Raw genomic sequence first — 27,684 nt, forward strand, 5'->3', positions numbered from 1 at the left:
CCAGATACGGTCCTTTTGTAGCCATATAGCTCAACTAATGGTGGAATCCCTTGTTGGTGGCAGTTGTCTTGTTAAACAAGACTTTTGTCTAATTTGGTAAGGAATATCAGTTTGCTTACTGGCTCATGTGGGTCCCAGAAACTGCACTTGTTGGCACCTGAGCCTTTTCAGAGTTGATGGCCCATAGCCCAGGCTGTATGGATCATAGAGCCAACCTTACCTAGGGTCTGGTCAATTTGTGTCGTAAGTAGGCCAGCATAGGATATCTTCATTGTAGTGGATGAGGAAGGAGAGTTTCTGGGTGTGTAGCAGATTTAGCCTTAGCCACTGGGGCATATTGCAGGAGAACAGAGATATCTCTGTGGAATCATAGAGAAAGTATACTGTAGGCCATTCCATAGGAACATAAATTGTTTCTGATATTTAACCTACAAAAGAATTGAGAAAGAGGCCTTAGCCAAATCATTAACAGCACACAATATCCCATGTGAGCTGTCACCACCCCTGTGATGGCCATGATGTCAGGATGTTCAGAAGCTGTGGGTGGCACCTAGTGTCTAATTTGTGGTAGTCCACTGTTAGCCTGAAGGTTTTTGAGGCCTTGTTTATCAGCCAGACTGGGCTGTAAACTGTGACGAGGTGATATGTGATATTACTGCCTGTAGCAAGACCTGATTTAATACAATAATGTCTTTCCTCCCCTCCTGGTCTGTGGTACTGCTTTTGTTGAATAACCTATCAGGATTTGGGTAAATTACATGGCAGGTAACCAGATGCTCCCTGCTATTTTGGCTTAACTCTTTTGTAGTGAGGAGGCATTTACCTCAAATAATTGTGATGTTTTGTGTCAGAAACAGCCATCAGGGCTATGTCTGAAATACACTCAGAAGTGAGAACCACGATAACTGCCACCCAAAGTGTCCCAAAACACTCCATTCAAAAGCATATGTGAATCTTTCTGCCATGGGTCACTCTATCTGTTCCCAAAGCCCTTGATGTCGTCAGTTGAGTACTACCCTTGTTGGGAGCAAGGATTATTGTCATTTGGGTATCTAAAAGTTCCCCAAAAGCCTGAATTTCTTTCCCCCATACCTTATTAAAAAAATTCTAATGAGAATATAGGGTCTGAGCCACATGGGGATCCAGAGACATTGGGAACGTCCCTAGCTATGCTATTCACCTGCTGTCTGAGATAGTTGGATTCGCAAAGCCCCTTTATCAAGGCTGAATAACGAACAGGCTGAATCAGACTCCCGGCCGTGGCAAGATCTATTTTCCAGTTTTTGTGTTGGTTCTCAGAGAAAGGCCCCTTTGAACACATTTCTTTTTCAGCAATGCCACTGCTGGTTGTGTGCTGAATGAATGAATGAATGAATGAAAACAGGTCCCCCAGAACCCCACAACCAGTGCAGCTGAGTGGAAACCCCCACACAGGACCCAGATTTCTGTCATTATCTGTGCTGCCTAGGGACACCAGGGGTGTTGGTGAGTGCCTGGGAATATGCAAGAAGCCAAGATTCCTGTACAGTTTTTCTACTCATTTCTTTCTACCCTTATGTACCTAGTTAACTCATCAAGCCTTGCAGGGAGTCTTCAGGTATTCCATTTGTCTTCAGGCCAAAGAATACCTAAGGCCTCCTTGAGAGTCTCATCATCCTCCCCTCTGGCCCAAGATTACTTGAAGGTAGGTGGATACTGTAGGGAGAAGAATTGTCATTCACTAACTAGTGACCTCAGGTCAACATGTGTAGAACGGTGCTACAGCAATGGAGTGTTGGGCTGGGGATTTAGCTCAGAAGCACAGCACCTTTCTGGCAGGTGAAAGGTCGTAAGTTCAATTCCTGGTACCGGAAGAAAAACAAACTGAAAAAGAGCAATGGAGTGTCTTCTCTTGGCTCTCTAACCCCATTAGAATGTTTCTGTTATCATGATACTGGCTTTTTTTTGCAAATGATGTCATTTTCTTTTGCTGCTGTTTCGAACACCATTTAAACACATACTTTAAAGCATTTAAAACCATTTAAAAACACATTTTATGCAACCCATCTCCCCACCTTCAGAATGGTTCTCAGGAAACCCGGAATCACTGTAGACGCATTCCTGGAGTCTTAGTTTTCACCACATAAGAGGCATGAGTGGTGGTGATCTATTTTACAGTCAAAATATTTTTAAAAATAACAATCATCTAAATAACTTCCCTCCCTGGTCTATGAATGCTGTTGTTACTGTGTGGAGGATATTAACCCAATTACATTAGCTAAAACTCAAAATTCCAGTCCCAAGGCTGCTCTCCTCACTCAGAGCAAATGAGTGGGACAGGCGTTACTCACGAATTCCTTGAGAGCTTTAAAATTGTATAATCCTCGCTGCTGGCCTTGGTGATCATTATCTTGTTAATTCTAGTTCCTAAAAATAGAATACACATTACATAAGCATTTGTCTTTAAAAAGTATTTGCATGATTTTTATTATTTGGAGAGAACCCAAATTTTGAATAGAAGACAGGAGAATCTACCAGCTTCTGATGACGTTGAACCATTGAGTTTTGCTCTTCACAGATGCGGCATTAGTGATCTCTGAAACAAGGTTATTTTGGTGTCCTCATCTTTGTTTATGAGAAGAGCTAAACAGCACAATGCACAAAATAACCATCGGGAAAAGTAAATTTTACTGAGATCGATAGCTGTTATTATGCATTTGACTGCGAAGAATAAAATATTTAACTAAAAGCATCAACCCTGAGCGTATGTGCTTTTTGAATAAAAGAATCCACAGGTAGACACTGGCCTCCTGGGTGGTCTGTGATGGGGAAGTGTCAGGCTTTTGGGCCAACTCCTCCTGGACTGTCTTAGTCAGGATGGCCAGAGGCCCAGAGTAGTCCCAGTATCCTCTCCTGCCATGACAAAGGCAATGTGAGAAAGAAGCAAAGGGGCTTTTATTTACTGTGGTCTCTCTCTTAATCAGAGTAGAAAATTTTTACTCCCAGAAATTATAATGGACAATTCTTTTTAAATGACATTAAAAATTAATATATGTTGAAGAGTTCATATAAGTAAAAAAGAAATACATAAAAAATAAAGCAATAATTTTTACTTATGTTTTTAAAATCCCTGGTAGGGCTTACCTAACATATGCAAGATCCAGGGTTCAATCCCCAGCAACTCAAAATAGATAAAAAGAAGTCCCTGAAGAACCTCCCCCCATGTGGCCTTGGCCAGAATTTGGTGTCACCATATCCTACTCAAATGATAAAGAAGACTCAGAAAATAAGTAGCCAGAATGTTCCACTCCTGAAGGTAGTTTCTGTGAGAAAGCAAAAAGAGTAGGCACATCACTGTTGATTTCACAACCAGCAGTGTTTGTCAATGTATAAATATAAGCTGCTGACTTTTCTTGGGAAAAAGTTACGAGTTTATGAATACGTGAAGGTGTCAGACTGAGTAGTAACCTGTTGCATCATTGCATGAACACCCTTCCGCATGCTCTATTATGACTGGAGGGCCTTGGCCACTCCTCTTTTCCCTCGCTCCATTCTGGGGCACGACCCATTATTCTTGAACTCATTGGTTAACCAGAAGACATTCATATTTTCCAAAAAGAACAACTTAAAACAAATTTTTATCAGTACACACTTGCCATACGCAGTGATTACATTCATTGTGAGGTATTGGTACACGTACACAACACATTTCAATTCTTTTCCCCTTTTCTTCCACCCTTAAAAATTTTTTTTCTTTTCTTTTTTTGGCTAACATCAGATGTATTTACTTATTTATTTTATAAATCTTTATCAAGTTAATTATCATAAACACAGATTAACAGCCAGACTAACAGGACAGAAAACACATAAAACAATTATACTAAATCAAGGTATACATTAGGAAGAACCACTCTTGCCCTTGCAAGACTTACAATCAAGGTGTGGAGAAAAACCCATACATATGAATAAGTAAAGAACATCATTAGGTAATACGCCTCCAGGGCAGTTTCATTCATTCACCCTACCAGTATTAACCATTTCGTGGCATTCTTCCATGTACTGTGAATCCCAACAGAAGATAAGAACTCAAGATCCCTATTCTAAGAGATTACGTTCTAGTGTGAGGACACAAAAATAATAAGCATCAGAACAATGTGCAAACCGGGTAGTGGTAAGATCTGTGGAGAGCCAGGTATGATAGCACACATCTATAATTCTACCACTTGAGAGGCTAAGGCAGAGCAGGGTCACCACAAGTTCGAGGCCAGCTTCAGCTACACAGTGAGTTCCAGGCCAACCTAAGTTCTGTCTCAAAAAAAAAAAAAAAAAACATTGTGGAGCCTGAGGACAGGTGATGTAAAACAGACAGTGGGGCGGGAGCTCTTTCATCCAGGAGAGTCAGAGAAGGCCTGTCTTCAAAGGTAACATTCAAGCTGAGACTTGACTGATGGCAAGACAGCTGTGAAAACATACAAAGGCAGAGCTTTGCAGGCAAAGGGAACAGCTCACCGAAAGGGCCCTGGGATGGGAACGAGGAAGAGAAAAAGGCCAATGAAGCTACAGCAGAGTGAGTAAGGGAGAGCAGCGACTGACAGTGGCTCATATTGGCCATGACCAATAGGCCACAGTGACAAGTTGAGATTTATTCAAGGACTGTAGGCTACAGGTCTCCTGTAAGGGAGGCGGTAAGGGAAAGAGGCCTCTGGCCTAAGCCAGGAGGTGGCTGGTATGGCCCTGATGGTACAGGTTTGGGGCTGGTTTTGGCAGCTGTGTGGGATTTATTAATACAGGTAATTCAGAGCTAGGAAAGGCAAATGTGGTATGGTACTAAACAAACTTTCCAAGAGGAAGCATAGGAAGGTGTTCCCGTGAAGGGGACCGGGGATATAGCTCAGCGGCACCGCACCTGCCTGGAAAGTGCAAGGTCTAACTTTGATTCCTGGTACCCACTCCTCAAAAAAAAAAGGGAAGGAAAATGAGCAAAATCTGAAAGTGGACTATCTGGAGTGGAAGACTGGGGAGACAGGGCTGGAGAGATATGAGACCATATTGTGCACATTGTAAAGTTCACTGAACAAGTGACTCTTTTTGTCAGTTCTTTGGCAACCACATGGTAGCCTGGAGTTGGCAGGGTGAGTGTCCGAAAGGTGGGAGGCAGATGCCTCAGGTGAAGTCCCTGGGCTCCTGTCAAGGGGCCTCACTGGGAGGCATTAACTACTTGGGTTAATTTAGCAAGGCCAGGGGACTGCTCCCTATCCTGATAGATTTCAGAGCTGTAAGGGATCCAGAAATGAAAAAGCACTCTGAAGAAGGCAGAATTAAGTCACATACGTTGGAAAAATAAACCAGAAAGCCATCTTACTAATTTACAGCAGAAAGTACCATTTTCTGGACATCCAAGACATTGTGTCATTAAATCAGTAGATAGTTGGATGAGCGTGGGCTTGGAGCCCAGGGTGAAGGGACCTTTCACTTATGTACAGTGGGCCCCAAAATTCTCTTCCCTCTCGTACCTCACCGTTCCTGGCCCTATTCGGCCTCTTCCTTGTGGAGTATGATGAAATCACCACTGCCAGGTTTGGTGCTCAGACTCTCAAAAAAAACCCCAAAAAACTAGAACAACTTAGCCCTTGTACAGAGCACCTCACACACATTATCATGTTTAGTTCTTGCAACAGGCTTATGAGATTTAGTTCTCTCCAACAAGCTTTACAGGGGAGGAAACCGAGATTTAGAAGGTGATGGACCTCTCCTAAGAACAAAGGGCTCTTGAGTGACACAACCTGGACTCACACAGGTGTGCCTGACTCCTTCACAGAAGCCTTTTTTTCCTGTGTTTGTTTGTCTTTAGTCATTGTCCCTTCTCTTGAAGTCTTGCCCTTCCAGCTCAGAACACATTTCGTCTTTTCCTATGTAACCCTAAGGGCAACCTCAGTTCCCAGATCCTCACATCCTCGATAAGGCCTCGGGAACTCTCCAGCACAAAATTAAAATCTTTAAATCTCTCCCTATTCATTCAGGTAGAACCAAGCCCTAAGCTCGGGCTGCAAGGCTGCCCACAGCCTCTTCACGTACCTATGCTCAGGCCGCATCGGAATCACTGGGGGCATTAAAGTGGACCTGCGATGGCCCCATTTTCGCCAGCCTCTGGCCTGGCCCCTGGGAGATGACTAATAGTGGTGATAAGCAGCATAGCTATTTACTCTTGCTTGTCACGGTTCTAGATGTCACACATGTATTAATTCACTAAACCCACAAATTACCTTATGACACTGATACTATTAAGTAGACCTACTCAATAAATGAGGCGATTGAGGAATAAGGAGGGTAATTAACTTGCCCAGTATCATTAGCAAGTAAGTAGTGGAGCTGGATTTAAATCCAGATCATCAGATCAAGAGCTGTATGTTGTGTCAATTGCAGACACCCACCACCATTGGATTTCAGGTCCTGAATTTGGATGCTTGCTTTCTGATGAAAACAGGCAATCAAGGCCTGCCTTCCAGGTGCTGGGGCGGAGGAGAGAGAAAACAAACAGAATCTGCAGGCAAAAACTTGATGGGCCCTGCAAAGGGCTTCTAGGCCTGGGTTAGATACACACAGGCCCAGTCTACTGCACGAGTCCTGACACCACATTTTCCCAAACTGGGCAAACCAGGAATGGCAGCTTTGACGTAAGTTCCTTAGAAATTCCCGGTTCTTTCTTCCTCAGCCCCACCCATGGTATCCTATTGCCCGAAATGGATTTCATAATTGAGTTGAAAGGCGGCCTTATTTCTCAACACGAGAAATAAACCTTTTGTGAAGGATTGGTCTATATTTAGCCTTTTTAAAATAGCCCAACCTGAACAATTTGCATGTGTGTGAATGTGTGTGTCAGTGTGTGGTGCAATCGCTATCAGCAAAGGGGGAGGTGGCAGACTGGCATAGGTCATAGGTAGAAGAATCTTAAAGGGAAGTAGGGAATTCTGAAGGTGATAGCTTAGCCTGCCATAGCCCAGGACTGCTTACAAGGATCCGGCTTTGAGCACCGAGGAAAAAAATTTCCGCCTCATTCTTTCCAGCTCAGCTCTGCTCAGGACCATTAGGGGTCTCTGTTGCTCTTTACTTTGGTATCTACTCCTGCTACTTCTTGGGCTTTGGAGTCTGCATCGGGCAACTTCCCCGAGAGACAGCTGAACCACAGGGCAAGGTTCCAAAGCCCAAGGTAGAGGATGTGATGATGCTAGTATCCATTTATCCGTTTATCCATTGTGCACACTTTCTGTTCAGTCCTTGAAGGTAGGGCACAAGGCAGGTTAAGAGGTTGAGTCATTTGCTATGTCCTACAGCTAATAAGGCCTGGAAGGCTGGGATGTGAGTCGAAGGCACATGCTTTGGGATTACTCTGGGATAACTGGTGGCCAGTGTCAGGACACCAGCCCAACAGGTATCCAAGGGAGCAAGATCCCAGGATTTGCTGGATACAGTGGAAATGACCAGGATTTGGACTCCCAGGGAGGAAAAGTGAGCAGGCAGATATGGACAAGCACCATGCAGAGGGTCCTCCTCTGGGAAGGACGTAACCCAAAATGCAAAGCTCCCAGGTATAGCATGGCAAGTATTCCTAGATCAAGCTGCCTGGGCCACACCCTAGCTCTGCCACTCAGACCCACCCCAACACATGTGGGGCCTAGGGCAAGAGGATAGATGGAAGCCACAGACCATTTAAGTATGGTATTTAAAGGAGCTTAAAGTTAGCAATCAAACCAACAAGATATTAAGTAAAATAAGGAGTGGGGCAGAGGGCAAATAGGACATCTACTTAAGAAGAAGCCTCATGACAACTGTGAAGGCCAGGTTGAGTTGAGAGTTCTGGGGCTGAATGAAGGAGATGGGAAAGTGAGCCCCAGCCCATGGTCCACCCCTTCCCTTCCCACGCTCGGCTTAGTTGCCCTTTTTAAGGAACCCTGCCCATAACTGGACACTGGGACTGCATAGTCAAGCTCTGTCTACAGCTTTCACAAAATCTTCCTTGTCACCATTGTCTGGGCCCATTCAGGTGGACCATCCACCCAAAGGAAGACGGACCCAGGGAAGAGGGCCCGAAGGCAGAGAGGTGGCCATGTAGGCTGGGAATTCCACAGCTCCCCAGTACCCAAGTGTGGTCCCGAGGAGGGTGGGCTGTCTTCTAGAGGAGAGAAATACCACTAGATAAGGGCCAGAGTAGGACCTTCTAAAGCAGGGCCCCTCCACTGTGGCTCTAAGGAGGTTGTTGTCACCAGTTCCTTATTGTGAAACTTCAAGTGTTTAATCAGTCTGTGCCTTGCTTCCCTTGTCTATAAAACAAAGATAATTATAGGAAGGAATAATTGAGGAATCAGTGAGTTTATTCAGTATGTGCAAAATGTTTAGAACAGTTCTTGGCAAATAGCAAGTGTTACATAAACGCTAGCAATTAAATGTGACTATTATTCGGGCTTAGTCAGGCATCCTCACGTTGTGAACAGACTCAGTGCAGAAAAACCTTGATTTCCTGACGGATGATGAGCAAATGCTAGCCCGGGAGACCTGGAGCATTCAGTCCTCAGCCCAAGGCTTGCACCAGGAACAGAAACTAGGAAGGTGGGGCTGGAGACAGAAAGGAGTGGGGCAGAGGGCAAATAGGACATTCACGGATAACCCGCTCAGGCAAGGGACCTTGCCTTTATTCACTTCACCTTCCTGGGGCAAGAGGGAAAGAGGGATGAGGAAAACATTTAGTAGGAGAGAGAGGAAATAAACATGGCCATGGCCGGGCATGGTGGCACATGCCTGTAATCCTAGCACTCGAAGGCTGATAATTCGAGGCCAGCCTGGGCTACAAAGTGAGTTCAAGAGCAGCCTGAACTGCACAGTGAGACACCGTCTCAAAAAGACAAAAATAAAATAAAATAAATAAACATGATCATTACTATCAGAGGTAAGGGGAGTAAGGAAAATCTGAGTGGGAATATTGAGAAGGAACGATTAGTGTAGGTGGGTAGCGGGGAGGTGGAGAGCTAGTTTTAATAGGATGGTATCACAGAAGACCTCTCTGAGACATGATCTGAATGAGGACAATCTAACTATGTAAAGAATCACAAAAAGGGTGTTCAAGAAAAGAAATCAGCTAGTGCAAGGCCCCTAACGTGGTAGTTTTACCAGACTGGGGGGAAGGTTCTCATGGTTCTTGGTATCCTGAAAAAAGAATTGTACAAGATACACAGAAAGGTATCAGAAGTGTACGTTTGTTGAAGGCAGAAAAAACATATGCTCTATAGGGTGAAGGGGACCTCGAGGATAAGGGAAAGGGGTCTTTGGATTCTAAAATTCCTGGGTTAGTTTTCCTCTCATGCAAATAAGGCACCAGAGTAGTTGTCCTATTAAAAACTCACTTGGCCTGGAGCCAGATTTAAACTGCCCTATGGAAAGACTTGCTTGGCTTCTGGTTCATGTAAACAAAGGGTTGAAATAGCACCTTTCTGACTGGTCCCACAGACAGTGCCAGAGTCAAGTGAGGATTCAAAATATTGCCTCTAACGGATCCTATGTACAGTGCTCAGGCACTGTGGAGTAACTTTGAGTCCTGTGTTATGCATGTCCTCTGGGTTTTTAAGACCTTTGACACATCCTGTCCCATTAGTTATCTGGTTTGCCCCAGCCCTCATCTCCTGAGTAGTATGCTTTGCATAATGAGAAACAGAAGACCAATGCAGTTTAAAATTAGTTAACAAAGGGAAGAGTGATAAGAGACAGAAAACAGAAAGGAAGAGGGAGGGATCAAATCAAACACCGATCATTTTAATATGCCTTCCCATCCCATCTCGTTAAAGTCCACGTTCTGATTCAGCAGGTCAGAGATGGAGTCTGAGGTTCTGCATTCTTAACACGCTCTCAGGTTAGGCCAATGCTACTGGTGGCAAACCACATTCCCAGTAGGTTTGGAGCAACAGATGTTATTGTAACTACTTCTATTGAGAAAAGTTTGGATGATTTTAAGCATTCCATGACTTAATCTTGTTGCATTTTTAAAAAATTTGCTCTGGTGAGGTGAAGAGTGGGTTAGGGCTAAAAATAAAGTCTAGAAGGCAATTTCAGGTGCAAGTGACCCAGGGGAAAGGTGGCAGAGGCCTGCATCTGACTGGGTGTACGAAGGGTGGAAAGAAGAGGGTAAATAGCATGTCCAAGAGCCTGGCTAATTCAGTAGATGAAGCGGGCAGTGAAAGACAGAACTGATGCAACTCTTAGGTGTGGGGCCTGACTAAACAGCTGGTGTGGTGTCTTCACTGAACTGGCCAATGATAGAGCAAAGACAGGGCCTACTAAAAAAAAAAAAGTGTTAGTTTGACATCTTAAAATTGAGATGGCAGTTATTTACTCCAGTGGAAATACTGAGTCAAAAACATGAATCTTGAACTCAAGAGAGAATTTAGGTCTTGAAGTATAGATTTAGAAGCACTGATATGCAGGTGGCATTTTCAAGATACAAACTTGGATGAGATTGCTTAAGGGTAAAGTGTGGGAGATGAGGAAGCAGAAGGAGGCTGAGGGCTTCAAAAATTAGAGGTCACAAAATGGTAAAGAGCCAGGAGATGAGGCTGAGGAGAAGTTGCTAGTAAAACATTAAGAGAACAAGTAAAACAGTGGATAGGCCTAATAGTAGACCTGAAAGTTGTTCACGTTCTAATCTGAAGAACCTGTCAATACATTACTTTACCTGGCAAAAGGGGCTTTGAAGGTGCAGTTAAGCTTAAGAACCTTGGGATGGGGAGATTATGCTGGGTTATCTTGGTGGCCCCATATAATCATTCCTATTTTGAAAAATAGAAAAGAGCTGGGTGTGGTGGTACATGCCTGTAATCCCAGCATCGGGAAGCTGAGGCAGGAGGATCATTGTGAGTTCGAGGCCAGCCTGGATTACAAAGTGAACTCAAGGCCAGCCTGAACTGCATAGCGAGATTCTGTCTCAAAAAGATAAAAAAAAAAAAAAAAAAGAAAAATAGAAAAGAAAGGCAGAAGTGGTCATATCAGAGACTGCCAAGCTGTGCTCTCCTGAGAAACAAAGCCCCTTGCCTTGATCTTTATTTGAACTTTATTTCAACCCTAATCACTGAGATATGTAGAGCTGACTATATTGAAGCAGATATTCCCTTAACTGGCCAAAAGAATGTGATCAAGTCTAACCAAGGCCCTGAGGAGTCTCAGCATAACAAAGCAGGTCAGAATTGCGACCCTGGCTGATGACGGCAATGGGAGCTCCAGCAAGAGCCTGTGACATTCCAGGGCTAAGACAAGAGATAACACCTCAGCTGAGCCCATGGACTCAGGAAGAGCTATACCTTCCTGGAAGTAAAGGCGCCAGCCTTGCATACATCAAGCTATCTCTTGTACTGCTAATTGGAGGGCCTCTGTGTCTAGTCTAAGAGCGCTCTGTTTCTCCTTACAGCCATGCCTGCAAAGTCTCTCTTACTTAGCACTCTGCCAGGGCCCCCAGTCACTTCCCTGACTGATACCAATAAAAGCCATGAGCTCTTGGACTCATGGCCTTTTGTTCCAGAGAGCACTGGGTCATCTCAGAGCCTCATCTGCAGAATTCTCTGGCTTTCTTTTCATTCATGTGTCATATTGGCAGGTGGGAGGTGAATACACTCCAAGGGGGCTTTGATAGAGTCAGAAAGAAGTGATGGTGGAAGCAGAGGCATGAGAGGGACTGGATCTACTGTTGCTGGCTTTGAAGATGGAGACCTGGAGAATTCCAGAGCTTGGAATAGGAACAGAGACTATTGAAGAGGGGTGGGAGGACAGAAAGGAATGAGATTGAGGAAGGTAAGACATGCACTGCTAATCCAGTTAAAATTCATGGGCAGGCACTTTTCTAGGTTCTACATAGCAAGTGAGCAGACAAAGCCAAAGAAAGCAGGTGGCCTCTAGAAGCTTACAGCTTCCTGAGACATAGGACTACAGTCCTAAAAGCATAAGAAGTGAATTCTTCCAGCAACCTGAATGAACAAGAAAGTGAATTTTCTACTAGAACTTTAGGAAGGGACTCCTAGTCCTGCCAATACCTTGATTTTAACCCAGTGAGACCCATGTTGGATTTCTGACTTACCGAAATATGAGACAGTAAATGTGGATTGGTTTAAGCCACTTATCTATAATCTATCTACCTATCATCTATCTATCTATCTATCTATCTATCTATCTGTTTTTTTAATCTATTTATTTTTGGTGATCCTGGGGGTTGAACCCAGGGAGCACTGAGCTAAATCCCCAGTCCTTTTTTATTTTTAATTTTTTTTTTTTAATTTTGAAACAGGGGGCTGGGGATTTAGCTCAGCGGCAAAGCACCTGCCTGGCAAGCGCAAGGTCATGAGTTCAGTTCCCAGTACTGGAGAAAAAAAAAAATTTTTGAAACAGGACCTTAGTAAATTGCCCAGGCTGACCTCAACTTGTGATACTCCTGCCTCAGCCTTGCAAATAATTGAGACTACAGGATGTGGCACTACACCCAATTTAAGCAATTAAATTTGTGGTAATTTATTACCGGAGCAATAGGCAACGAATACCTGTGGTTTAAACTAAAAGAACAAAGGAGAAAGTCTTTCAAGAAGGAAGGGCTATCAACTGTGTGCCAGACGCTGAGACGTTGAGTAAGAGGAAAACAGGTGCATGGGATGGGGCAACACAGACATTGCTGTGATGAGCAGTTTCAGTGCAGTGGTGAGGTCAGAAACCGGACTGAAGTGGAAGGAGGAGTAAAGGGCTGGGGGAGAACGTGGACGCAGTGAGTACAGACAATGCTGAAGAAAGCGCTGTTGTAAAGGGAAGGAAGGGGATGGAGCAGTGCCTGGAGGGGGGTGTAAGCTCACCCAAGACTTTCGCTTTGCATATTCTAGTGAAAGATGGAGCATGGTTCTTTGCTAAAGAAGTTGATCTTGTAGGGAGTAAGGGAGGGGGATCGGGAGCAAGTCCTTGAGTGACAAAGAGGGGCCAGGACCCAGAGCGCACACAGATGGGAGGGGTCAGCCTTGATGAGAAGGAGCTGGAGAAGACGAAGATGATGAGTGACTGCAGGTGCCAGGAGCTCGGTAGTGTGATAAAGGGAAAGGCGTTCCCATGACTTCTGTATTGTTGTCAAACTGATCACAGTGAGGTCTTGTGTAACAGGACAAGAGAGAGTAAAAAGCATGTTGGAGGTTTGGGGAGAGAGAAAAGTTGTGAAATGGTATGTCTTGGACCATGAGAAGCAGCCGGATGACAGAAGTGGAGTAACATTACCCCAGGAAGGAAGCGGTCTTTGCTGTCTCTCTCTCTGCTCCCCATGGCTAGGACAGGGAGTAGTCTGGGGTCCAAGTTGGGCCCTGGAGGATGTTCCTTACTAGTCACATAGCTCTTCAGCTTCATTTAGTCATGTTTGGCTCATGACTTCCATCAAGTCCAAGTGCTTCTTGGACTGTTAAGCACTGTCCAAGTGGGAATTGTGCATGTTTATGGCTTGGGTTCATCCTATACACCTGGTCAAGGAACATGGAGATTCCCAGGAGGCTTGGGGATGAGCACAGGGGCAGGGTGTCTGTCTAGCTAGAAGTAGCAGCAGCCTCTGCATTCTTAGATCACTTCCTTACAAAGCACAATCCATAATATCTACCTCCTCATCACCAAGAGGCTGGAGAAGCTCCCAATTTGGGTTTCTTCTCACCATACCTGGAACCAAGGTAACAAATTTGCATTGGGGTTACTCTCCACAGGGCTCTCCTCTGGCCATGGCATGTACAACTGTGATCTGCCCAGATGAAGGAAGGGAAAATAGCGGGCCTGCTCCTTCCTGCCCCTGGCTGAAAGTCTATCGTCCTGGGTTGTACTAGCGGAGGCAATCAGTCTTCAAATTTAAAGAGGCACTGGTGGTTTAGGCTTGTTGTATGGATGGTTTGGGAAGAACAAGTTTACAATAAGTAAGCCACACTTTGATCAAACAGAGATGGCATTCTTCCAGTGGAAAGCAGGGATCAGAGAACTCGAGTTCTTTTCCAGGGTCAGACCCACGGCAGCTGAGGATCTGGGCATCAGTCAGTTCTGTTAGACTCTAAGCTCATGATTTCTTCCACTTGTTTGCTCTCTAGGAAAGGGATTAGGAGTGAAGGAGCCCGTATTTATTGAGTGCTTGCTTACTAGGGTTTATGATCTTGGCAGGATATGTAGAGAAGGTGTCTGTCTGGGTGGCTGACAGCTTCTTGGTCTAACAGTGACGGAGACTACTTCACCATTAACCCCTGCCAATCAGAGGTCAATAAAAAGTGGGTAAACTCTGGCTGGAGGCTATACTGAGTTCATTGAAGATAAAAAAAGGACCAAGAAAATAACAACAGGAATAGAAACCATGTTCTCTGCAAAATACCTTCTCTCTTTCCCTCAGTCTCCCAAAGCAATGAAGTGATTCCACTTTTCCCCTTAGTATGAAGAGCAGAAGACAAAAGAAAACTGTATGGGATGGGTATGAATGTAGAATAGAATTCCTTTAAGTCTCACAGAAATAATCAGGTGGTGGAGGAGAAGAACAGAAACTGGATAGAGGATATAAAGAGAAATGAGCAGACTTTCCCTCCAATGTGCCTTCTTCCACTTCTGTTATTTATCCACTTGTTATATTTCTACACACAGAAGCTGGTTATTGTCACAATCATGGTAAGATATTTCAAACATTTTTCTCTCTAAGCAATTGATAGAATTAGGTCAACAGTCAATAAAGACAAAAAGAATTGAACAACATTATCAACACCTGGACCTTAACTGGTATTTGTAGAACTCAACACTCAACAACTTGTACAATGTACATTTCTGTAAAGAACATGTAGAATTTTCACCAGGAGAAACCATATGTAGAACCATAAAACAAACCCCAATAATTTGAGAAGGACTGCCAAATATGGTGCTACTTTCCTTTAATCCCAGCTACTTGGGAGGATAAGATAGTAGGATCACAAGTTTGAAGCCAACCAGTGCAACTTAGTGAGACCCTATCTCAAAATTTTAAAAGAGTAGGGGCTGGGGATGTAACTCAGTGGTAAAGCACCTGCTTAGTATGTGTGAAGGCTTGAGTTCAAGCCCAAGTACTTAAAAAAAGAAATTAAGATGGACTAAAATCATGCAAAATTTAAAATATGATTTCTATAAAATTAAATTAGAAATCAGTTACATGCAGATATTTGGAAAAATCCTAAAGGTTTGGCAATAAAATGATATACTTCTAAATAATGCATGAGGTTAAAGGAAATCTCATAAATATAATTAGAACAGAAAATTTTCAAACCAGTGCAGAAGGAAGTAGATGTGAATGTAGAATCAGAAGTTTACAGTTACAAATATAGGTTGTTGGGCCGGGGATATAGCTCAGTGGCACAAATGCCTGCCTTGCAAGCACAAGGTCCTGAGTTTGATTCCCGGTACCAAAAAAAAAAAAAAGGCCTGAGTACAAATATAGGTTGCTGACAAGACAGCATTGTGAAGGAAACGATATGGTAATGCAGAAGGCAAGGAGGAAGTCTACACTGGCTGGTCAGAAATAACCTTCAGGAGAGATCATTTGAATTGAGAAGAAACTAGAATCAAACAAATAAATAAATGTATTATGAAGTGAATTGTGTCCCCTGAAAAGATGCTGAAGTCCTAACCCCCAGTACCTCAAAATATGATTTTACTTGAAGATACAGTCTTTAGAGATAGTCAAGTTAAGATGACGTCATTAGGGTGGGCCCTAGTCCACCATGACTGCACCTTTATCAGAAAGAACTTAGACACAGAGACCAACATAAGCACAGGGAAGACAACGTGAGGCACAGGGAGAAATCATCTACAAGCCTTATGAGCCAAGGAATTCCTGGCCTTGAGAAAGCCCGGGCCATGACAGAGGCCTCAAACAGCTGCTCCCTCACAGCGCTCAGAAGGAAGCAACCTGAAGGCAACTTAATCTTGGCCTTCTGGCCTCTAGAACTGAGATACGGTAGTAGGAGTCTGTTATCTAAGCTATGCAGTCTGGGGTTCTTTGTTACAGCAGCCCTAGCAAAGGATCTCAGTAAGGAAAAAGAATGAGCATTTGAGACGCCCCTCCTCTGACAGCAGAAAGGATGCAGGGAACACAGGCTCCAGGCATGAGCCAGCAGTTTTACCCTTTCGGCACCATAGCCTGAGTGCCCAGGCAAATAAGCATTTCTAGCCTTAAGAAAATATCTGCAAAGGGGCTAGGGGAAGGGATTGATCCTGCAAATTAATACTAATAAATATCTATTTAAATGGGATGTCTTCATTACCTGTTAAACTTATTAATCATAAAAAGCTGCATTACATTTGAACACAACTTGTTGGTTAGACTTTCTTACTTTGTGATAAGTTTCAATAGGCACAATAATTGCTGAGAAATCACAGCAAAATTCTGAATACTCTTTCCAAAGTTTTATTCAGAAAAACAATAAAAGATTGAAAGATGTTGGCATATTTAAGTACAACTGATAAGAAATTGGAACGGGGAGTCTACAAAATCAAGGTCAGTGACAGTCAGAAGACACTGGATCAGCACAGGCTCAGTGAGACACAGAAGTGGGCGTGGGAGAGGGACCGGAGAGGCCGGCAGTGTCCTCAAGCCGTCGGGGAGAACTAGGATTTTCTCAGTGGGTGAGAAGTCACTGGAGCGTTTTAAGCAGGGAATGAGGTGGACTGACAGGCCAGGCCAGGCTGTCCACCTTTCTGTGTCCTGGAAACCTACTTCAGATCTCTGAGTTGAAGACAGAACTGTGAGAAGTGGCCATTTGGCAGAAGCAGTAGGAATTCCTTTCCCCTGCTGGGCTGCTAACTACTTCGCCTCAGCTTTAAGTCCAGGGAAGTGTCTCTGACTTGTTTTCTGTTATTATACTCTTGAGATTCCATAGTTCTTCAATACCTTTCATACTTTATAATCATCCATTTATTTATGCAAGTCTTTGATCTGTGTCTTTTCCTCTCTTTCTATAAACATTAAAAATAGGGGCCAAGTTCTTGCATTTGCTACCAGGGGCAGATTCAGGGTTTGTGGGGCCTGCACTTTTGTCACAGGGGAGGAGTCTTTAAAATATATGTATTACATATAATATGTTATATAAAGATGTATTATATATAATTAGGTATAAGTATTCCTATATTCTTAGATCTTTTTGTTTTTGTTTTTTCCGGTATCGGGAATCTAACTCACAACATCGTGCTGGCCAGGCAGGCCCTGTGCCGCTGAGCTAAATCCCCAGCCCCTATTCTTAGATCTTAATAGATGATTTAGGTCCCTTTCAAGGAACTCAGGCAAGTTAGCAGAAATACTAACATAGAAATGTCTCCTGCTGGTAACCAGGCTTCCTCTCCATACCTAGAATACCCCACAGCCCCAGCTCTCACACAAGCTATGCAAGTGACTGCCTGAAGCTTAGTCTCAATTGACTGCTCAGTATATCCACTCTGTTTAGACTGGATTCCAGTACCTAGCACCATAAAACAAAAGTTGGTTATGTAGATGTTCAATGATTCATAGCTTTTATGATAACTTCTTACCAATATTCTGAGGATTTGCTAGAACATATAAAGACAAGCAAGGAGGAAAGAGAGCTGGTTTCACACAATTAGTGAATGGATAAAGGAGACAATACAACTATTATTACTTTTAAGACAAGATTAATAAGATAAAGTTGCCAGATAGGGCGGGGCAGAGCTAACTTTCCTTTCAGATAATAAGACAAAGTTAGGAAGAGGAGACCCTGAAAGTCAGCTAGGAAAATTTGGCCTCACCAAGCGGCTGACAGGGCACCGTATGTTTTTATGAAATCAACTCATTCCAACTCCCCTTCTCAACCAGAGGTTACTATGCCCCACTGCCAACAAGGCGGTGCCAACCACCAAACAGAGCGTGGAACCACAAAGGAAGAATAGTTATGTGTGGGCAGAGCCAGCCCAGGAACCCATCTGTCCAAAAGAAGCATCCCTGCCAGGGGCTTGGCAGTGGGTGGAAGGCAGGGCCGAAGCAGTGTGGTTGCAATGTGGGAATTGCATGCAGCAAGTGGATTCGATAAAGGGGGCATGGAGCCCCAAGGAATCCTCCAGGGTGTCTGCTGAGAGCAAGACTACTTAATGAGACCTCGAGATGCTGATGTGGCCACCTAACATATAAAATACTCAATATTTCATTTGGCAATTCATTTCACAAGTATTAATTGAGTGCCTATTGTAAGCCAGGCAAATTCTTCCAAGATATGCTTTCATTTTACATATGTACACTTTCTTCTTTAAGTATTTTCCCCCTCATTTTGCATCCAAGAGGCTGAGTCAAGTTTGCCTAGACACTTGAATCGCTAGGACATTCTTAGAAAAATCTTCAAATGGGTACTGAAAGCATCTCAGCCTTTCCTCTTAGTTCTTTTCTTTCCTAGGCACTGTGCTGACCTGTTTCACATTTTTCACATTTTTCACTGATTCTTACAACCTTATACCTCCCGTTGGTGACGATCATCTGTTTCAGTCTGCACAACCCCACCTGACCTCTTGCTTTGGTAATAACACTCCTTTTCTATGGGAAACTGCCCCTTCTTTACCTCAGTCACATAGTTCTGGCCGGGGTTGTCAATTACAACGCCCACCCTGCTATCTACGAAACGGGCACATTGCCTGGAATGAACCAATCACGATGTCCCATCTCTCTGACTAAAGTGATTGACCTAGGGATAGACACAAGCGATAACCGAAGACTGGCCAGAGTTTTTCCCAGTATTTTTCTAGCTGGATTCAGGAGAAAGGTTCTGTCTTTTCTCTCTGAGCTCAGAGATGACAACATGCAACTAGATCTGGCCTTTTGGAGGCAGCCCGCCTGGCAGAATAACACCAATGTACAGAGAAAGTACGGAGAAAAAGATGATGTCATTGTGCCTGTGCACCTGGGTGTAACTTTTCCCAACTTTTGTTTGGTTCTTTGAGGTAATCAATTTCCCTTTCTTGCTTTAGCTAGTTCATACATGTTCTTGTTGAGTACAATCAAGAGTCCTGCCTGCTTACTACATGCCTTTATTTAGACAAGTCTCCAAACTGCAGGGGGCCCTTTCAGTTGACCAAAAGGCTCAGATCCTATTCCTCTAGGGTTTTTTTTATCTCCCTTTGAAGTTCTCTTGCTTCATTTATAGCTACATCTGTCACACTGTCTCCAGATTACAGGTCAGGACCAAATATCTACCATAACAGTGCACAGACCCTATCTCAAAAAAATAGAGAAATTAGATCAGTGGTTTTCAAGCGCTGGGGAAAAGGGAAATGGGGAATGATTGCTAATGGCTATGGGGCTTCCTTTAGGGATCATGAAGAAGATGTGGGATTAGATACTGGTGTTGGTTGTACCACTTTGCGAATACACAAAGAACCACGGATAAAGTATACTTTAAAAGGGTGAATTTTATGGCATATGAATTTTATCTCAATTTATATAGTTTCAGTAATTAATACAGTATGATATTGGTATAAGAATATCAACACACAACACACACACATTAATAAGACAGAATTAGTGGTAAAGAAACAGATCCATACATATATGGTAAATTGATTTGTTGGTTAATCTTTTTCATGATTTTTTTGAGGTATATATAATGACTGCATTCATCATAGAGGATTTGCACCTGTACATGATATAACTTGATTCTTTTCTTTTCCATCCCCCTCCCCTCTCTATAACCCCTTCTCTCCTCCCCATTTATAAAAGCTTTGTTTCTATTTTTTTCCTTCTTTTCTCACTTTAAAAAATTTTTCCCTTCTTTCCTTCCCCCATCCTTTCCTTGTTCCCCACCCCATTTGAACATTTTCTTCCTGTTTCACAGTACCTATTATACATTTTGGTCTTATTTACACTTGGTTTCTCACACCAGAGAAACAATGCAGTATTTACACATACGTGTCTGATTTATTTCACGTAAGAGTATGGTCTCAGAGTGCATGCATTTACCTAGAAATGTCTCAAGCTTATCCTTCCTTATGGCAGAGTAGTATTCCACTGTATAGAAAAAAATCACATCTTCTTTGTTCATTCACCAGTTAGTAAGCATTTGGGCTGTTTCCAAGATTTGGCTGTCACAAACTGTGCTGCTATAAACCTGGGTGTGCATATACTGCTGTGGTATGATGCTTTTAGTTCTTTTGAGAAGGGAATAAGAAAGGCAATAGCTGGGTCAAATGGAACCTCCAGTCCTAGTTTCTGAGGAATCTCCACACTGATTTCCACAGTGGTTGCACCAGCCTACACTCCCACCAAGAGTGGAGAAGGGTTCCTTTTTTTCCCACAGCCTTACCAGCACTTGTTATTGGTTGGTGAATTGATTTTTGAAAAATCTATTAAGGTAACTGAGTTGTGAAAAGGTAGTCTTTTCAACATATATAATGATCACATTCATCATAGAATTGTTTAGCAACAAATGTTCCAAAAACAACATTCTCTGACCCCTACAATCAAACACAAAACTTAACTGGAAATGATTAAAAAATGTAAAGGTTAAGCTATACAATTAGCTGGGCCTGGTGATATGCTCTGGGAGGCCGAGACAGAAGGATCACAAGTTTGAGCCAAGCATGGGCTATTTAGTGACTTAGTGAGACCTTGCCTCAAAAAAAAAAAAAGGGCTGGGAATGCAGCTTAGTGCAAAGACTCTGAGTTCATTCCCCAGTACCAAAAACAAACAAACAAGTACAACAAACAAACACTATAAAACTTCCATAAGAAAATGTATGAGAAATTCTTGTGGCCTCAGGGTAGGAAATTTTTTTTTAAAACACAAAAAGCACAAACAATATTAAAATTCATAAAATTAGACTTCATATATATGAAAACTTCTGTTCATTATGACACACCATTAAGAAAACAAATATCCATGTTATTAGCTGACAAAATGTCTGTAAAATATACATCCAACAAAGGATTTGTATCTAAAATACACAAACTCATATGCACATATATGCATGTTTACAAGTTAGTAATGACAATACTAACTCTTACAAGCTAGTAATGACAATACAATGTTTAAAAAGGAGCAAAAGATTTTAACTGATACTTAACAAAGAAAAACAAGATTTAAGAGTAGCCATGAAAAGATGTTCAACCATTAGCTATCAGGGAAATACAAATGAAAACCTAGATGGGATGGCTCTGCCTACCTACCAGAACGCTATCATTGAGAGAGACCGACCGCACCTGTTATGGTGTTGATCTAAAATGATCCCAAAAGTCTCATGTGTTTGGATTGTGAGGATGCTGTGCTCATCAATGGATTAATCCATTAATGAATTCTGCAGCTGAATGTACTGTTAGGGCTGGGGTCTGATTGGAGGTGGGTCATTGGGGGCGTGGTTGGGAAGGGTACATTCTGTCTCCTGCCCCTCCCTTCTGTCTCTGCTTCCTGACTGCTATAGGCTGAGCTCCTTATCCTCTGTCTTGTCCTCTGTTAACCTTTTTTTTTTTTTTTTTTATGTTGGAGCCAGACACTGAAACTGTGAGCCAAAATAAACCTCTCTTCCTTTAAATTGTGGGTTTGGGGTATTTTGTCCCAGCCACAGGAAAGTAACTAACACAACACCAAATGTTGGCAAGCGTGTAAAACAATCAGAACTCTCACACATTATTGGTGGGGATATAAATGGTATAACCATTTCAAGAAAAGGCATGACAATTTCTTCTAATACTAAGTATACACATCAACCCTGTGACCCAGAAACTCCACTCCTAGATATTTTTACAAGAGAAATAAAAACATATGCAAATGCAAAGACTTGTATAAGAAAGTCGTAACTGCTTTACTTATGACAGCCAGAAACGGGATGTCCAGTTGTCCATCAACAGGAGGATGGATAAACTATCCCATATCCATCCAATAGAATTCTATGAAATAAAAAGAACTACAGGTTCCCAGCCAAGTTAAATGTAAAGTTACCATATAACTCAGCAATATACCTAAGAGAAATGCAGCTGATGTTCACAAATACAACAAAAACACAAAACAGAAAAACCACAATACTTGTACATTAATGTTTATAGCAGGATTATTATTAGTTAAAAGGTGGAAAAAACTAAATGCCCATCAGCTGATGAATGGATAAAGTCTAGTAAAATTTTTAACTGCAACAACTGCAACACATGTGCACAATGCAGCTTCTGACATGTACTGACATCACTATACTCACCTTCTCTGCAGCCCACTTCTAAGAATTTCTTGCTATGGAAAAACTGTTCACAAATTCTGTCCTTTCAGAGAAATACTGCTATACTTTGATTATAGTTGCATATACATGCATATATATTTTTACTGTTCCATAAGAAATGTGGTATACAACCCAAGTCATGCAGGAAATATTCTAAATGAGAATAGTTACTCCAGAGGCCTAACGTCCACCCAAATAAATCTCACAGCATCACGAAATTGGAAAGATCCCCAGAAGTCTTCTCTGAGTAAGCCTGGGCACTCTCTGCCTCAGCAACTCAGCAGTGTGGCCTTTTTTGATTTTGGCTTCAGGCTTTACTTGGTGACTTGCAGTTTCTCAAAGGGTCATACTCTTAGACTGGCCAGAGAGCCCAGACAACAAAGCTCTGAAGTTACAGGTTTGTACCTTCATTCCACTAATCGGTTCTCGTGTGTGTGTGTGTGTGTGTGTGTGTGTGTGTGTGTAAGTTGGGGGTGGACACCTGTTCCCGTTGACTTACCATCAGGTGACCTGAGGACCAGGGAAACCTCAGTGTGAACATGGAGCTCTGTCCCAAATATCCCTTTCACAGATGTCTCAATACTTCACTGACTCTGTTCATATACCTGACAAAAATAGGCTCTGTCATTACCTTGCTGTGTGGTCTTAGCAAGTCCTTCCACTTTGCTGGGCCTCACTTTCCTCTACTCTCTACTGATACAGGAGAAGACAACTGAACTGTGAACAGGAAAGCATGAGAAACTGTGAAGGCTCGGTTGCCTTCTTTTGCTGCCTTGTTATCTCTAGTGGCTGAGTAATTTCTATCCCTTTACTCTTACCCAGGAGACTCACAGGAGGATGTGCAGGAAGGTTTATATTCCCCTTTTGTGTTAGTTTGAGATGCTGGAGATTCAACCGAGGACCTCTACACTGCGCTATAATCTCATCCCCTTTTAATTTGGGGGGTGGGGTGGGGACAGGGTCTTGCTAAGTTGCCCTGTGTGGGCTCAAAATTGCAATCCTCCTACCACATCCTCCTGGAGTGCTGGGATTACAGTCATGTATCATCATGCCCAGCTTATTTTTTCCATTCTTGTTTCTAGGGTCTCAAAGGACCCAAGCTTAGAGACTCTGTACTAGTGACTGTATTCTCCATTCTCCATCTCCACCCTCCTCTAACTGCCTTTTTTAATTTTTTGGACCCTATAATCAGAGCACTCTAACTCTGGCTTTAGTTGGGTTTGGCCAGTGGAAGAACTGGCACAAGATCAAAGATCTGGAGAAGAAAGAGCTGGAAGCTGTACCTCTCAGTGCCTTCCTACTTTCCTCCCTGCTCCCCTGTGTTTCAGGCAGAGGCAGCATTTTGTGATTACAACTCCAGTTGGGTGGCCCCCCTCTTGCTCAACTCCAGCTCTCACTCATTTTCATCAGAGTGTCCTTCCGTTCTTTCTTCTGGTCTAGCAGAGCTGAAAGGGCTTTCCTATGGCCAGTCCCTAGGTTAACTGCCTTTAACCTGCACATGCCTCTGTAAATACTCCTTCCATTATATTCCTGAATAAGCCCTTTGAATGTGCCTCCTCTTCCTGGCCATGTATGATACTACTACTTCTCCTCTTTAAAAATTAGGATGCTAGCTAGGATTCCTCCTAGCTGTGGAAAGTTCTATGGTTTGGATATGGTTTGAGTATGTACCCCAAAGTTTCATGTGTTGAAATTTAACCCTCATGGTGAAGTATTAAGAGGGGGGAAACTTAATCTGACAATGGTGTTTACAGCTGGGGCCTATTACAGGTGATTTATATTAGATAGAGTATTAGGGTGGAGCCCCCATGGTGAATCCTGGTGGCTTTATAAGGAGAGAGAAAGAGACCAAAGAAGCATGCTCCATGTGTGCTCCGTGTCTCCTTCCTGCCATGGTTCCTCGAGTGGGCTCAGGACTTTGCCAGCAAGGCCATCACCAGATGAGGCCCCTGGGGTATTAAACCCCCAGAACCACGAGCCAAAATATCCCTTCTCCCCCGACACACCTTGATTTTTACAGTACTTGGGATTCAACCCAGTGCCTCACACATGCTAGGCAAGTGTTCTACCACTAACTATATCTTCAGCCATTTTTATTTTGAGACAGGGTCTTGCTAAATTGCCCTGGCTAGCTGGCTTCAAACCTGCAATCTGCCTGCCTCAGCTTCTCAAGTAGCTGGGATTACAGGCACGTGCCAGTGAGCCTGGCACCACTGGCCAAAATAAACCTCTTTTCTTTATAACTTACCCAGCCTGTGGCACTGTGTTATTAGCAACAGAAAAGGGACTAATACAAAGTTCACCTGGAAGACTCAGAGGTGAGTTTTGAAGGAACGAAGCACAGGTGCCTTCTCTGTCACTAGCACTTGTCTTGAACTGCACACACCCTGTCTGGTTCTTGGCGCAAGTGAGTAAGTGGAAAGTCATCTAATGCTCTGCTACCAGGTGACATGTTTTACCAAATACTCCTGTGTTGCTCACCATAATTATCTATATTTGTGTATAAGCTGCATTCTTCTCACCATCTGTCTTATTTTGGGGTGGCAGATTTCCAAATGCCCTCTCTTACTCATGTGTAACACATGACTGATTCACAGGTGGGAAAGTCAACAGGCTTCTACCTCAATCTCTTCTTCTGTAAAGTGGGGTAATATCAACCTCACAGAGTTGGCTAAGAGACTACAACAGTAACATCTGCAGGGCTTAGAGTGGCAGTGCCAAGGACTGGCAAATACTGTTATTCTCTCATCTGAGTCATCTTGGCCTATTTTCCTATGACTTGTGGATAGGAAGGGAGAAAAGGGGGCCTGGGCAGAAAATTCTAAGTTCTTCCTCCCAATCTCAATGCTCTCCTTGGCAACCTACCCTGTCTTTATACCTCCTTCCCGAGTAGATTTCCTTTTCTACCACATTTTCATCCCAGAAAGTACGAGGAAGAGTAATCAGAACAGGTTGTGATTCTTACATTTTCTGCTAACTCTAAACTAGTGGTTTTCAAATTGTGACCTGGAGTTCCCAAGAAGCCCTGTACACTACAGAAAGTGGGTGATATTCTAGGGCACCCTTCAGCTTGCTCTTTTCCATTTAAGCTTCCTTTCAAGACTGATAAAGGCTTCCAAGACTTTAAAAACTTAAATTCCTATTCTGATGAGGTATTGAAAGCCTTCAGACTTTACAGTTAGTCCTAATCTTCTTTGGCCCTTCTTGCCAAGGAATTTTCTCTATTCCACTCAGATAGTATGTATTCTTTTCCATTTCTGATGCAGCTGAAAGAGATATGTGAACAAGCACATCTTTGTGTACTTATCTGCAGCGTCTTTCCTGGGCACTCAGCCTGTTCAGTAGACATTCTCTCCTTAATTCTCACGCCCCTGTGGAAGATAACTATAGTACTGTTCAACAACAGACACATCTGAAGGCAATCTGACTGGCACCTGATCCAGCTCCTGCAAAACTTCCAACCACTAGAATATTTCCAACCCCTAGAACCCAAAATTAGTAGAACCATCCATTCTATGACATTCTTATGGCCTGGCCCCAGTGGCTGCTGGGAATGAGTGAAGTGGGGCAGCAGAAGCTATACAGTAGGGACCAGATCCCAGGGAGGAGTACTCAGCAACTAGAATTGGCTTCTGGGATTAGAGAGGTACTAAGACGCCAATGGTATTATAATTTCTTTACACAGTTTAATACCTTGGGCAGAGAATTAGGGACATATGAAAAAGCAAAAGTCAGACTGCAAGACCTCTGCTTAGCATGTTCTTATCCCACAGTGTTACGGGTTTCCCTGCTATGATTCATTTGAGTTTTTGCTCAAATACCGTATCATTAGAACTGTCTTAAAACTGAAGCAAGATGAGCCCTAACACTAGGGCTCTCCAATCCTACCCAGGCCCCTTTTCACAATGCTTGGAGCCCATGGGTCAACGGTATGTGCCCGTCCAAACCTCCTGTCCCTCATCCCTTCTTAGATCATCCTGTGGGCACCTGAAAAGCTAGATCTCACTGCTCTCCACAGCAAGAATGTTGTTTCCCAACATCAGGGAAACGGCCTGCGCTGGCCTTTTCCCCAAGGTCTGTCCTCTTGAGGAACCAAGGAGTAGCCAAGGGAGGCCATCTGTAGGTGGTGGGGGCAAAGCTCAGCCAACAGGGATGTGACAGGATGTCTGCACACAAGGCCCCTGGAAGTATGAAACAGAGCTTGGAGCAATGGGGACGAGGAAGGTTGAAAGTCAGGAATCAGTTTCTCGGGAAGCTGCTGTACATATCTCAAAACAGCCCCAAAATTCTAAACTTAAATTTAGCCTTCCAGGTTATTATGAAGGTATACACGTCCAGATAAAAGGGCAGAGATTTTAGGTAATAGTGTAATTTGGTTTATAGTTTGAAAATATGTAAACATATGCTATGAGGGCCTTCATTTGTCCTACTCAGTCCCTGTAAATATTGAGGATGGGCCTGTCCCTGAGCACTCTGTCTAAAGTAAGACTCCCTCGTCACTCTATTTTTACCCCGTACTTCCCCGTTGCTTTTGTCACTTGGGCTCTACATTTACTTACGTATCGTCGGTTTATCCCCACTATAATGTAAGTTCTGGTCCTAGAGCATTTGTTCACCACCTGTTAGCCTCCCAGTTTTACAGGTGAGTTGGGCTAGCCCAGCAGACACAAAGGGAAAAAGATCACTGTGACAGCTCTCCGGAGAAACCTCTTAAAATAACCCACAGTACACTGGAGCTACACAAGGTGACCACGGCAAATCCATTAATGCCTTCTCGAACGTAGGAGCGCAAGATTAGTTGCTTAGGTTCTTCGAGGGAGGAACATCTGAATAAGGAAAAGCGTTAGCAGGCTGAAAAGCTAGACGTGGGAGGCGCGGGCTGCTGGAAGTCACACTGGAGGTCTAGCCCTAACATTATGAGGGTGACCAGGCAAGGGCGCTGAAGAAACGCTGATCCCACGGCAATCCAGCCCAGCCCATCCCGGGCAGGTGGCTTCTTGACTAGAAAACCCTCAAACAATGACTCAGTCGCGGGGTGGGTGCCTCTGATCCCTGCGGCAACGTGGCGGTCACCGAGTCGAGGACTGAATTCCCTTGTTCCCTCTTCTCTCCCAGGTACAAGTTCGCCACGTCACAGCGCGTGGCGGGACCCCCGGAACCTTCCCTCCTGGTATAAACGGCCGTTACTCTTTCCAAGGGTCTCGGCTTTCGTCGAATACGGGGGCCGCGAGAGGCCAAACGACCCCCCTTCCCCAGCGCCTTTTCTCGGCGGCCGCCACTCCTTTAGCTCGGGTGGGTGGGGCTCCCGGGACAGGACGGTGCTTACTCTCCTCCCCAGCTCCCGCTGGCGCAGTTCTAGGCCTCGGTGGACCGCCAAGGGGGCGCTCGCCAGCTCCCGGCCAAGGCCAGCCTGCGGGGACCGCGCCCGCGAAGTCGCCGGGCCGGGGGCGGGGCCGCCTGGCTCCTCCC

At 43.7% G+C, this 27,684-nt stretch overlaps 1 long non-coding RNA gene across 6 annotated transcripts in view; it reads right to left on the reverse strand.

The window, feature by feature from the left end:
- Nucleotides 1-27,624, reverse strand: part of LOC102010334 — a 34,727-nt gene extending 7,103 nt beyond the window's left edge. The window contains exons 1-5 of one of the 6 annotated variants that reach the window (XR_001236569.1): nt 26,775-27,403; nt 2,331-2,406; nt 1,808-1,841; nt 1,562-1,695; nt 221-428 (exon numbers count right to left, since the gene is read on the reverse strand). This is a non-coding gene — a long non-coding RNA (uncharacterized LOC102010334). Of the gene's footprint in view, nt 1-220; nt 429-1,561; nt 1,842-2,330; nt 2,407-22,714; nt 22,803-22,846; nt 22,933-26,774; nt 27,404-27,541 lie in introns of those variants that run through there. The other 5 variants (XR_001236567.1, XR_001236565.1, XR_001236563.1 and 2 more) reach the window with 5 other exon arrangements.
- Nucleotides 27,625-27,684: the final 60 nt, after the last annotated feature.

Source organism: Chinchilla lanigera, unplaced genomic scaffold (genome assembly GCF_000276665.1).
Source record: "Chinchilla lanigera isolate Chin_1 unplaced genomic scaffold, ChiLan1.0 scaffold00005, whole genome shotgun sequence".
Lineage (NCBI taxonomy): Eukaryota > Metazoa > Chordata > Mammalia > Rodentia > Chinchillidae > Chinchilla > Chinchilla lanigera.